This window comes from Rhynchophorus ferrugineus, unplaced genomic scaffold (assembly GCF_030347505.1).
Source record: "Rhynchophorus ferrugineus isolate W39M unplaced genomic scaffold, kcgeb_rfMv2 rfM3, whole genome shotgun sequence".
In the NCBI taxonomy this organism is placed as follows: Eukaryota; Metazoa; Arthropoda; class Insecta; order Coleoptera; family Curculionidae; genus Rhynchophorus; species Rhynchophorus ferrugineus.
The window spans coordinates 58,603,360-58,615,705 of NW_027472582.1; positions in this window are offsets into that span (position 1 = coordinate 58,603,360).

The following is a 12,346-nucleotide window of genomic DNA, read 5'->3' on the forward strand; positions in this document are numbered from 1 at the left end:
TGTCTTCACCATTTTTAAATCGTTCCAAAACCAACTGTTAGAACGAATGTAAATTACATGTGAGAGGGCAGAATCATAAAAGTAGTGAATTCAATTTTTGGCATTCCCTGGGAATTTTTGGTGCGTAGACTCAGTAATCTTAATGAATTTTGAAGATATATTAAACCTATAAATTTAGCAGATAAGTTAGATTGTATAACAGTTATTTACATTGATAGTTATCAAAATAATTAGCGGAAATTTCATTGGTTGAACATGAGACACTTATTTCTCCACATGTTACAAATTACATGACTTTTTATGGAAGAACAGAATTGTTAATCGCCAAACCTATTATACATTTTTGTGATGTATTTTCTGTACTTTATCTTATATAGATTAATTACAGATTACTGTATCGGGTCTTAAACCAATTATTTTTTAATACGATCTGACTCATTCACTCACACGAAACAAGTATTTTAACTGTATCTCGCGGTAATAAAACATAAAAAACATACATACATCGAACAGTTTCGTTCATTAATCCACCACAGCTACATTTCCGGCATCCGTCTTCGGCCGGTTAACAGAGCAACATCTCGAAAGAACCGAAACCACCTTCACAAAGGTGGGTTCTCACGTCGGAGGTTTCCGGTTTAAAAGATTATTTTCGGCCGTATTTTAGTAAATTTTTTATTATCTCGCGTACATCATCGCGAACACGTCTAGACAATATTCTTTTCTCACAAGCCCATAGACGGTCGCCGGTTCCTCAGGGAAAAAGCCTCTCGAAGGATGCATGACGTAATTGAAACGTCGTCTTTCGAACTGTTGTTCGGTTTCCATTCAGTTGCTCATCTCATTGTAAATAATCGTTCGCTGACCTTATGCCGATGACTTTAACAAAAAAAACATGTTTGTTTATTGAAATTTAACAGCGGGAGTATTATAGTAGTATTGTCAGTTATACAACAGTAACTATATGTAATGTAAAATGATTTTTATGCGACAGCTTAAAAGGAATATCTAGCTGATATTATATCATGCGACTGAATAACCTGAAAGTACTTTAGTTGCAAGTGGGATGTGTCGACGTGTGCAATCAGTCTGAACCAAAACCTAGAACGTAATTTTTTCATGGTCCAAGGTTACCCAGTTAGAACCAAATGATATTTCACTGCTGGGACTGGATGTTAAGAAAGTATTGGTTCGTAGGTAACAAAGACTAGGTAAAGACGGTTTACGACTAGATTTGTACTGCGTATTATATGTCAGTAGGAATTTGAGCACCTCACAGTGAGTATATTTGTGATTCGTCATGATCCAAGGAATGTTAAGTAACTCTCTTAGACTAAGTGGCCTGAATTTAGTTCAAAAATTACATAGAACCGATAAAAAACCAAAACCGGTTATATTTTCCATACAAACAAATGGAATCAAGTTTGGTTTGGTATCATCAATAGAGGGCGTATTCAATTTGATTCTTTAAACTTTTTAACATCTTTGATGTTCGTTGATGATAGTACTATATTCGCTGATACAGACGTCGAAGCTTCTAGCATTAAGCATGATGCAGTTCACGTGTACTGCCATTTGGCTCTTACTTCCCTAAGATATACTCGTATTATAATAAAAATGAAAATCCGTCTCTTTTGAAGGCTTTTCTTGAGAATCTTTATGAGCTTCGAGACTTGTGGCAGTTGGCAGTTGCAGTTTTTCAGGTTTTTCAAATGCTTAAGGTAAATTCTATATGTTCCTCACCGAGATTGTATTAGAAATAAAACCATTCGACAGTGCATAATTGAGGAACATATTCATAAATACTGATTACTTGTTTTGTTGTAGTATGAAAGGTCTTCTATGGAGAAATCCATCTTTCATATGGAAGCATCAGCGCCCAAAAAAAGTATATAGATCAAGTTCACAGAAAGCGATTGATAAAAAAAAACTGTCCGAGGCCCCAACTGTGGCACGTTTTAGTGAAGAATATTCGATATGCCGCATTTATTGATCGTTGATTGATTTATAGAATTAAAATATCTTATTCTTAATAAATTGAATTGTCTAAAATGTAATAAATATAGATAGTTTAAAATTCATTACAATTATCATTAAAATTGTACTAAACTAAAAATGTGTTGCGTTTGGTAATATTTTCTAAGTTGTAATTTAGAATGAGGACAGACTAATAGACTAGGATGATAAAGCTACAGTATATCATAAATATTAAATAAATGTTAAAACAATATAATTTAAATTAAGAAATAATTGGCATTCTCTAAATAAATATAAATATTTAATTCATGATTAAATAATATGCCCTTTAAGAATAATTTGCGTTATTATTTGAATTTGTTGCGCCAAAAATACAGAAAACTGTATAATAAATCGTTACAATATATACCAGGTAGCAAAAACGTAGTTTCTTACCTGTACAAGGTAATAAATAGAATTCCTTCAGAGATATCTTTTTAGAAACGATTATAGGTGGCAGTACATTCAATACCGTTATACTTCCCCTCAGACTACTATTTTCGCCAGAGGGGTGATAGCCATACAGTGACACAATACAATACATATAGGTAGGACATATAGAAAACACAGTATATACTTGTTCATGTAAAATGGAAATATTATAGTAGCTACCAACAGATGTCTCCAGTTATTTAGACAGTTATAACAGATATAAAATAATTAACTTGTACGATTGATTTAATTAATAGATTCTCTTAGATACTATTAATCAAGTTTAAATACATTCGGCTAAATATTTGCAGCTAAATTATTAAGATATTATATAGCTATTTATGGGCATATTTTTATTAATATACTAATCCAACAAATCGACTCAGGATCATAAATATCTAAGTTATATAATCCATAGCAATAATTTAAAATATAATATTATATAGAGCCTTATCTAAATGTAATTTACATGTCAAGTAAATGTTATTATTTTCAAGTTTGAATTATAGTTTTGTCATTAGTAAACTTATGCATATCTGACTAGTAGTTTTTAGACTAAATATACATTAAGTTTAAATAATATTTGTTATTATGATATATATATAATATATGATATTTCACCTAAATCACTCAAAATATTGTCATGAAAATCATTCATCATATTGATATATTTGAATTCTAATGAAAGAATATTTAATAAAATATGTTAGAAAAGATATCTTAGGGTATTCTATATATTTACATGCAAACTGATCGGTAAAATGAATTTAAGCATAGTAGGTAAATTTATTACATAAGAAGTTTACTCTGTTTATTACAAAATCAGATTAAGTCAGGCCAATACATAACAGGTGGGGTAATACTCTTGGTTATGTAACGTTGAGCTCAGTTTCGTTTTAACCATTGCGTTATGTAGTCGTCTCCAAATTTTATCATGGATATATGCCACAAGAACGACTAAAAATAATGACAATATTAGCACTAGAGTACCTGTGGTTTCAGCAAGATGAGGCCACAGCAGACACAGCTCGTTCAACAATTCAATTATTGAATGACGTTTTTCCATGAAGATTAATTTCGCGAGGTGGCGATTTAGCATGGCCAGCCAGATCTCCGGATTTAACGGCACCAGACTTTCTCTTATGGGGCTTTTTAAAATCAAAAGTTTATATGATTAAGCCTCAAACGATCCAACATCTTAAAGACAATATCCACGAAACTCAACATCACGAAATTGTTGCCTCAGATGTTGCAGGATGACATGAAACATGCCTTAAAAGAGCCAAAATTTGCATAGTGAATCGCGGTTACCATTTAGCCGATATAATCTTTCAATTATAATGGAAAAAAAAAGACCAAATAATTTTTTTATGAAAGCCAAACTTACTTCTCTTATTTGAGCAAAGTTGTAGGCAATCAAAATGATAGCGGGACTTTTGCCCGACGTTGTATTAAGTCTCATATAGTTCTAGACATAGGTCATGAAGCATAATATTTGTAACATAACAAAATATTTCCTAAAATATCCATTTCTAGATTTGCTTTTAAACTTTAATTAACAATAACTAAATTTCAAAACCAAATATGTTAATAGCAAACTTACGAAATACCGTGAATTTACTTACACATACGTTGGCAATGAAAAAAAATCTCAGGTAAACAATCCTTCCTGTATCAAAATAGATATTACCCAAGAAAATCATTCGCGTCTTTAAATTAAAAAAAAACACAATAATTTATGGCGTGGGTGCGTTGGTGGACAGAAAACTATTTATCTCGTGTATTTTTTCTTTCAAGGTAAAACACTGAATCACAACATAAACTCGACGTAAAGATTGTAATTGCGACTTATATATAAAAATGCAATTGAAATAATAACTATTCTGTCAGTAGCCAAACGAATGGTTATGGTTAAATGTGGATGTTGGAAAAAAAAACACGCACTAATAATTTATTATTAAGACTAATCTGTAGTTAGATCGTGACTCGTTTTTAAAACGTTTAATCTTGGCCTGCAACATACTTTATGGCAAATTAACCACAGGAAAAAAACGTTCGATTTCAATTAATATGTTTTTGTTTCATGTTTGATTCTTCTTTAAAAATTTTACTAAGTTTATCAATAAAGATCAATAATATCTGTATTAATTTGACTCAAATTTGCAATAGTTTAAGAAATATAGCATCAATACCACATGACATTATCTTTATAGATAAAAAATCATTACCTAAATATTCCCATTTAACAATTGACCAAGTACATTTAGTTTTGACATAGTATAGCACGAGCACATTTTATGTAGAATAAAGTCTTATCCCTAAGTATTTCTACTCCCTATTAAAGTTAATTTCGTTAATCGATAGTTCCATGTTTAACATAGAGGATCTCAGACCAATAGTGGCCTTAAGGAAGTGTGTTGTGTCAGTGCTTTAGCTCCTTTATATCAGTGATCTCTTCATAACAATATAGTACACATCAGCTATCTTTGCTGATATTAGCGGCAATATTAGCAATAGTAGGGACTGTAGAGAGCTCAGTTGGAAAGCCCCAAACTTCTACAAACATTGAATTTACAAATAAAGGGATCACGCCACATCATCATCCATCAGGTGTCTGTATTAACGGCACACAAATTTCATATGGCAGCACAGCGAAATACCTTGGCATGACCTTCAAACTCAGATGGAAAACATATAGAATAGAAACGCCGTAAACTCAGGAATCATGTTCAGAAAAATGTATTGGTTTCTCGGCCCAAACTTCGTGCAACTTTCAACAAGCTTATTTTATATTTGCAGATAGTGAGGTCACTGTAAAGCTATGAAAATCAGTTCTGGGGCTGTGTCAGTTATCAAATAATTCCAGTGTTCCAAAATTAGGTATTGAAGTGAAATGAATGCGTCTTGATACGTACGCCTCTGTGACCTCCATCACGACCTAGAAATTGATATGTTTACGGATACTATAAGAAGATTTATGTATTGCCATCAAAGAAGAGCAGTTGATCCATCTTTTTCATAGAACACTTTGTCATCGGTTCATTATTTTTATCCTTATTTGTGCATTAGATCAATATATTAGTTTTATGTTTTATGTTTTATGTTGAGGTCTACTAATGAGGCGTTTTATACCATTAAAGTTACTGTTAGAGTTACAGTACTCAATAGACAAGAGAGAACTCCTTTACTATACTTTCGACACCATTGAAATTTTCTCCGGTACCATACCGAGATGAGTAGCATATATAAATTGACTGAATCTAGATGTTATTACAAATTGCGAACTAATCGCATATATATTATATTACAAAAATAATCCGGATAAGGAACTATAGCAATTTGATATAGATTTAGTGTAATCGAGATCAGCAATACAGTTTCCAGCCGAGAACAAATCGATACTGGTGTACCTCAATGTTCCCCGCTTGCCACACCCTTATTTAACCTCTTTATGTCAGATATGCTGAGACAAGAGCACAGTGACGTTGCCTTTTACGCTGACTAGGCCATCATTTTTCATAGATGGGTTACGCACTAAGCACTTCGAAATTTAAGATAGACACCGCAATAGTTCCATGGCTAGATAATGTCACGTACCCAGGTCTCCATGTCGGGCGACGGTTATGTTGACATTTCCAAATCCACAAAGAAATACAGAAAGGTTCGGTCATATCAAACCTGCTATACTCTCTGATATGCCCCTCTAGCAGACTTCCCATGCCCATCAAATGCTTGTTTTGTAAGATGTTAATTCGGTCCGTACTTCTACGGATCTAAAGTTTACTTCAATATTGTTACCCCCAACCTGATAAAACGGCCTCAAATTTTCCAAAACCAGCTCTTCAGGAGAATCTTAAATGCTCCTTGGTTTGTCAGCAAATAATCAAATTCACAGGGAAACTGACACTCGAGAAATCAAACACTTCATATCTCAATCCTTCCACAAACAACAACTCAGCTCAAGTTCTTCTGAAAACGCTCTTGTTCGCGAGCTGGTCAACATGCTGGGAGCTTAGCACCGCGTTACCGCTCACCTCTTCTTTTCCAGACTGAAACAACCTCATCCGTCGCTGCAGTTATAGCTTTTGCCAACATGTGACAGCATCCAGTCATGTGTTAACTCAAGTTAGCGAATCTATAGTTAATTTCACTATCTGTTTTTTCGCTGGGTTCTTATGCCCAATAACGGTTGTCGGGTTGGCGGGTGCCATATCTCCAAATTTAATGCAATAACAGTAGTGACCCACATTGGTCAACTGTGACATGGTTGGGTTTAGTGTATTGGTAAGCCCAGTGGCAGTCCCACATAACCCGGTCTAACTTGTCACTCCAGCGCAACTATCCGCGAACAGGTATGCGTCATGTATTCCACCGTCTGGTTTTACGCCAGAACCAAAAAGGCTTATTTTATGTTTGCATCATCTATTCACAGTTTTATCTGTTTATTTATTTTTAAGTTATTTATTGTTTTACTCATTTATTACTTTACTTATTATTGTTTATTTAGCTCAGATCGATTTAGTTCATTGATTGGTTTAGTTAGAAAAAAATATTTTAGTCATAAAAATGTCTGTATTGATGTAGTCCACATATAACTCTAAATGAAGTTAATCTGATTGAAAATCTACAACGTTAAATGAGACTGTTACTATGCAAAATAAAATTAATTATTACAGGCTTGGAATGAAACCTGAAAAGGTTTTTTAACACTAACAGTGTTAAACAATGTTTTTTTAATATTCAATAAGATTAATAGGTAGCAAAATGTTATGGTCACAACTATTAAATTTAAGTTCGTTTAAAATAATCCTACATCAGATAAATTTTACGATTTTTAAGATCTCCCAGATAAATCGATCATCATGAATCAAACCCGAATATATGAATGTAACGACGATAAATAAATTTATTATAGGCACAATTCTTTCACCTCGCGGTGATAAAATTATATTCTCGGGACGCACTCGCCAATAAACCCATCGCCGTATTAGCAAACCAAATAAGTAAAAGGAAGACACACAAAAAAAACACACGATCTGACGATCTTATCCGACATCTATAAAAGTGATATCGGCCGCCGAAATCAAACGATTTAAAAAATATGGTAATAAATTCCGAACAGCGCGTGTAGCTTAAATCAAAAGTAGATACCTGTTACTGCCGATACCTGCAAAGTTGCGCAACAATTAACCAGCAAACCAACACGAGCGTTATGTAAATGACACTTTGTCGTTTTACCTGTCGCGCCATATTTACATCTTGTTTTTGTTGACGCTAATTTACCATAATAATCAGTGCGCAAAGAGTTCACTTTAACGCGATAGTTGGTTGAATTAATTAGAATATTTTTAAAATTAAAAGGGCGACTGGCCGGAGTGTGCATATTTAAATGCGTTTCCGTCTTGTGGTAGATGACCGTCATCGAGGAAGAGACCTGGGGAAGATCTCATTAATAAACATTTTGGAGCAAGAATTAACATATCGGGCTCGTGCCATATAAAAAAAATACATTATGGAGATATATTAGAGTGAGAAGATTAAAAAGAGTAAATATTTAAACCCCACTAACCTATATAATTACAATGACATTTTTTTTAAGAAATGGAAATTTATAAATAATTTTTTTCAAAATCACTTAATGGAAAGTAGCTGAAAAATATTTTCTATAAGTTACCAAGAGACTCGCTATTTATATTTCGAGATTAGTATGATTTAATTATTTTTCTTTTTTTTAATGAATTCATTTTAATCTTCGATAGTTATCTCTTTTATGTTAAAGGAATCCCGACAAACTCATTAACTCGTTATTTATCTTTATCATAAAGTATAATAAAGACAAGCAGTAGGCCCAATCCAGAAAATTTCTTAGTTGTAATGAGAAGGATTTAAAATATTTTAAAAAATATTTTGATCCTCTGTATAATGATCCAAACTAAAATACGTTACGATCAAAAAATAACTTAGTTCAGTGAATGTTCATTTTCGGTTTTTGAGATACAAATATCTTCTTTGAGAAATAAATAACTAGGATTGATTTCAAATATAACTTTTGCATAAAATTCATGCTATATTTTGCTTGACCTAATCGTGTCAATGATTGTAGGAATAAATTAAATAAGAAGGTTTATGATTTTATTTTTAATTTACCCGAATTTATACAAACATAAACATAGAACAAAATTACCTATACTTCTTATATTTTTTTGATGTTAAATAAACTTTAAAACGAAAATCCAATGTTGGATTTATTTATTCATTTATTTATTTATAAATTTAGATGGCCTATAGCCCAAGTTCCCTTCATTCTATGTGTTGTCTACCTAGTAACTGCAGAACTTCTGGATTTTTATGAAGTTGTAGTCTGGATACGTAGTTCTGGAGAACCTACTGATTTCTTGTTTGATTGTATGGATACCTAGGTTTCGCAAGCCCGCATTGCCCACCATGAAACGTAATTTATAATTTTTAAAATAAAAATAAATTATATAATGAGAAACACAAAAATAAGTAGTCTACTCTACCTCATATTCGATAATAAATCCTATGAAGTGACTATAACGGTCGACTTTCATATTTCAGGATTGACGTGATATGTCGAATATTTTATTATATAAAAAAAATTTAAGTCATTTATAGTAATACGTCTTTTTCCTACAATTTCATTAAAAAGGCCTCAAAAACGCTTATAATATATTTATATCTTATCATTTATAGTACATTCCTACTAATTTAGTTATACAAAATATAAAAAAAACTAAATCAGAAATAATATAAATTATATTGAAAGTGATAATTAAAATATATAAATTCTTGATGAGTAATTACATTCCATTTGATTACTTACACATCAACAATTTATACTTAATTCAATTTCAAAAATCTGTAAAAAAATTTAGATTGAATTTATTTAGACGAATAATTAGATTGTTTAAACGAAATTTAAAAGAATTAGGCAGAATTGCACGCACTTGGCACAGTCTGATAGATGGGAATTAGACCTGGTAAGGACTTAAAACTACCTTTTTAACATTAATATTGAAATTATACAAGCGAATTTTGTAACTGTTCCAAATTATAATTGATTGCATATTTATTTAACATATGATACATGCCTTTTTTATCATTACTTGTATATCAGACTAATTTATTTAAGGAACTATTTGATAGGTCTTAGCTTACATTAATAAATCATGAATTCCATCACAATATATCATATATCAGACCACATTTGTAACTTTATACTATATCAACATTCCTAATAAGATAACTAATAGATCAATAACTCGATCAATAAGTAATTTATTAATAACTTATCTAAAATTAAATATCAAAATTTAGAACGTCCCTCATTACAGCATTATAGAGATGTATTAAATTAAATTTCTTTCAAATTCTTGTTAAATTGACGTAAATCGTGAACTGAAATGATTCATGATGATGTGCTTTTTACAAATCTTTTTATGGCAGTGTTTTTTCTGTAATAAATGTACAAAAAATCATTAAATATATTAACTGCCTAAAAGGCATATAGAATTAGGCGTAAAAATTAGTAAATAAAGTCAAATACATTGACGTCTGTAAGCTAGACCTATGGAACATGAAAGAGATTAAATTTTTAATAACCGTACTAAACATTTAATTAACCACATTACTATAAACGGTCAGTTGAAGAGTCCCCGGCCTGACGAATAGATGGCGCTACTGGAACTATATCCATATGTCTTTTAGTTAGCCCTAATCCTCAAAAGAGAAAAGTGTATAAATTTGGATTTATATTCAATAAAAAAAAACAAATTTTTACAAAAAAAATGTGTTTTGCTATAATAGGCCGAGGACATTTCCATTGACCTTATATATTATGTTCATCATTCTTGTTAGTATACTTAACATTAATAGGTTTGGTTTCATTGGATTTCATTCATTTCATTTTCATATTATTTTTTAAATTCTAGAGTATTTCTATTATGCCTGCCGTTGTTTATAATTTCTTACATTACTATGAGTAACTCTTTGATCTACAAACATAGTTATACTATAAGTGTATATATTTTATATATAGCTTGGTGACATTATCTAAGTCAAAAATTATTTTCTTATAAAATAGATAATTGATAATCTTTTAGTGTTTCCTATATAGTATGCTATATAGTTTTGCTATTAATTTCATTTAAATTATTATATATTATACCAGAATAACAAATGCCCAATATAAACACGTTATTGTCATAAATGAATTAATTACAATATTTTAAAGTCTAAACGGACTCACTGAGATATGTATAGTTGAATGCGCTTCCGCTGGATATGTGGCAATCATAGAGGAAGAACAAACGAAAGAAGATATCTCATTAATAACATATTTAAATTAAGGTTAATACATTTTGCTCATAAATCAATCACTGCTCAATAATCACTGTTTCTAATTTTTGTAGCAATTATTTCAAAATTTCTTTTCATAAGCTTGATTTTAACGTGAAAAATAATTAAATGTAATAGTGTTAAAAATAATTCAAATGAAGCTTTATTAGAATTATTAATACGAGATTAATGTTTGACATTATTAAGAAGATTGTCAATATTTCTGTATCTCAATCTTCACTACTACGTGCACCAAATATGTCTTTATACAACAGGGCAACCTTTTACCATCACATATTATTTTCCTCTCTTTTATTTGCGTTTTGAGCCAAATAAACATCAGCTGTAGTTGATTTATATTTTTGTGAATTTGAAGAAATCTGCAGACATATGCTTATGGTAGTATTTTAAGCGAATTTAAGCTAACTTAAGGGAAACAAGCTTCTTGGAGAGTTCTCAAAAGATTTAATATGGTACTAATAAATATGGTGATACGGTGGAAGGTAAAAAAAGTATTCGAAAACCGGAGGGTATGAATATACTCAAAGGTTCGAAGGTGAAATTGAAGTTCTGAAATACTACACACTCTTAAACGCAAAGTTCTACTGTTTTCATTACGACTTCTTCCAGCTAACTTAAAACTTATTAGTATTATGCCACAATACAAGCAGCAAACCGGTAGACAAAATAATCATTTAAAAACATTTACGGCAAACTATCCACAAATATTAATTGAATCCCAGAATAGTTAATAATAATAAGTAACTGATACTGATCGGCCTATAAGTTGCACCATCACTGTTCCTGTAAAATCTGATTTAATTTAATTTAGAAGACTTAACCGTGACTTAAGTATGCATAAATAATTTGTTCCAGTTTAATAGGAGAGGATGTTAAAAAAATGTACATGGTTCGACACAGCTCGGACTGATCTCATTAATAAACATTTTCGAAGACTATTTAACATATTCGACTCGTGCCACACAGTCACAATAATAGCGTCGATATAGTTTAGGAATGTTTTATTATAGTATTATATTTGAAAGTATTTCTAAATGTATAAAAGTTCACATTATTTGGCTTAGGCAATATGATTTTTTTCATATTTATATACATTCTGTTGTTACAAACTGATAGCGACCAAAAAACCGATTCAAGTTTCTCAAATCAAATATATAAAATATACACTTAATTTTTCATCCTTCAGAATGAAACTGTTCTTTCCAACAGAATTTAGTCCACTAATTATTTCTAACTTTTTCTCTCCCAAGGAATTCGGCTGACAGAAAAGTCTGATAAGAAGAAATAGAAAAAGTATTGAAGCTTTTGTTTGAAATACTAATAATTATTTTCAATCGACTACCTTTTTGACTATCGACTGTTTTCAGTCGACAGTTTCCAATCCTACAGTTATCTAAAAACAATCAAATAAACATTTTACGAAAAAAACTGATCAATAAATTTTTCAATAAATATTGATTTCGAAACACAAAACCTAACATGGCTAATCGTATTTCTATGAGTTGCTTTTGGCATGAAA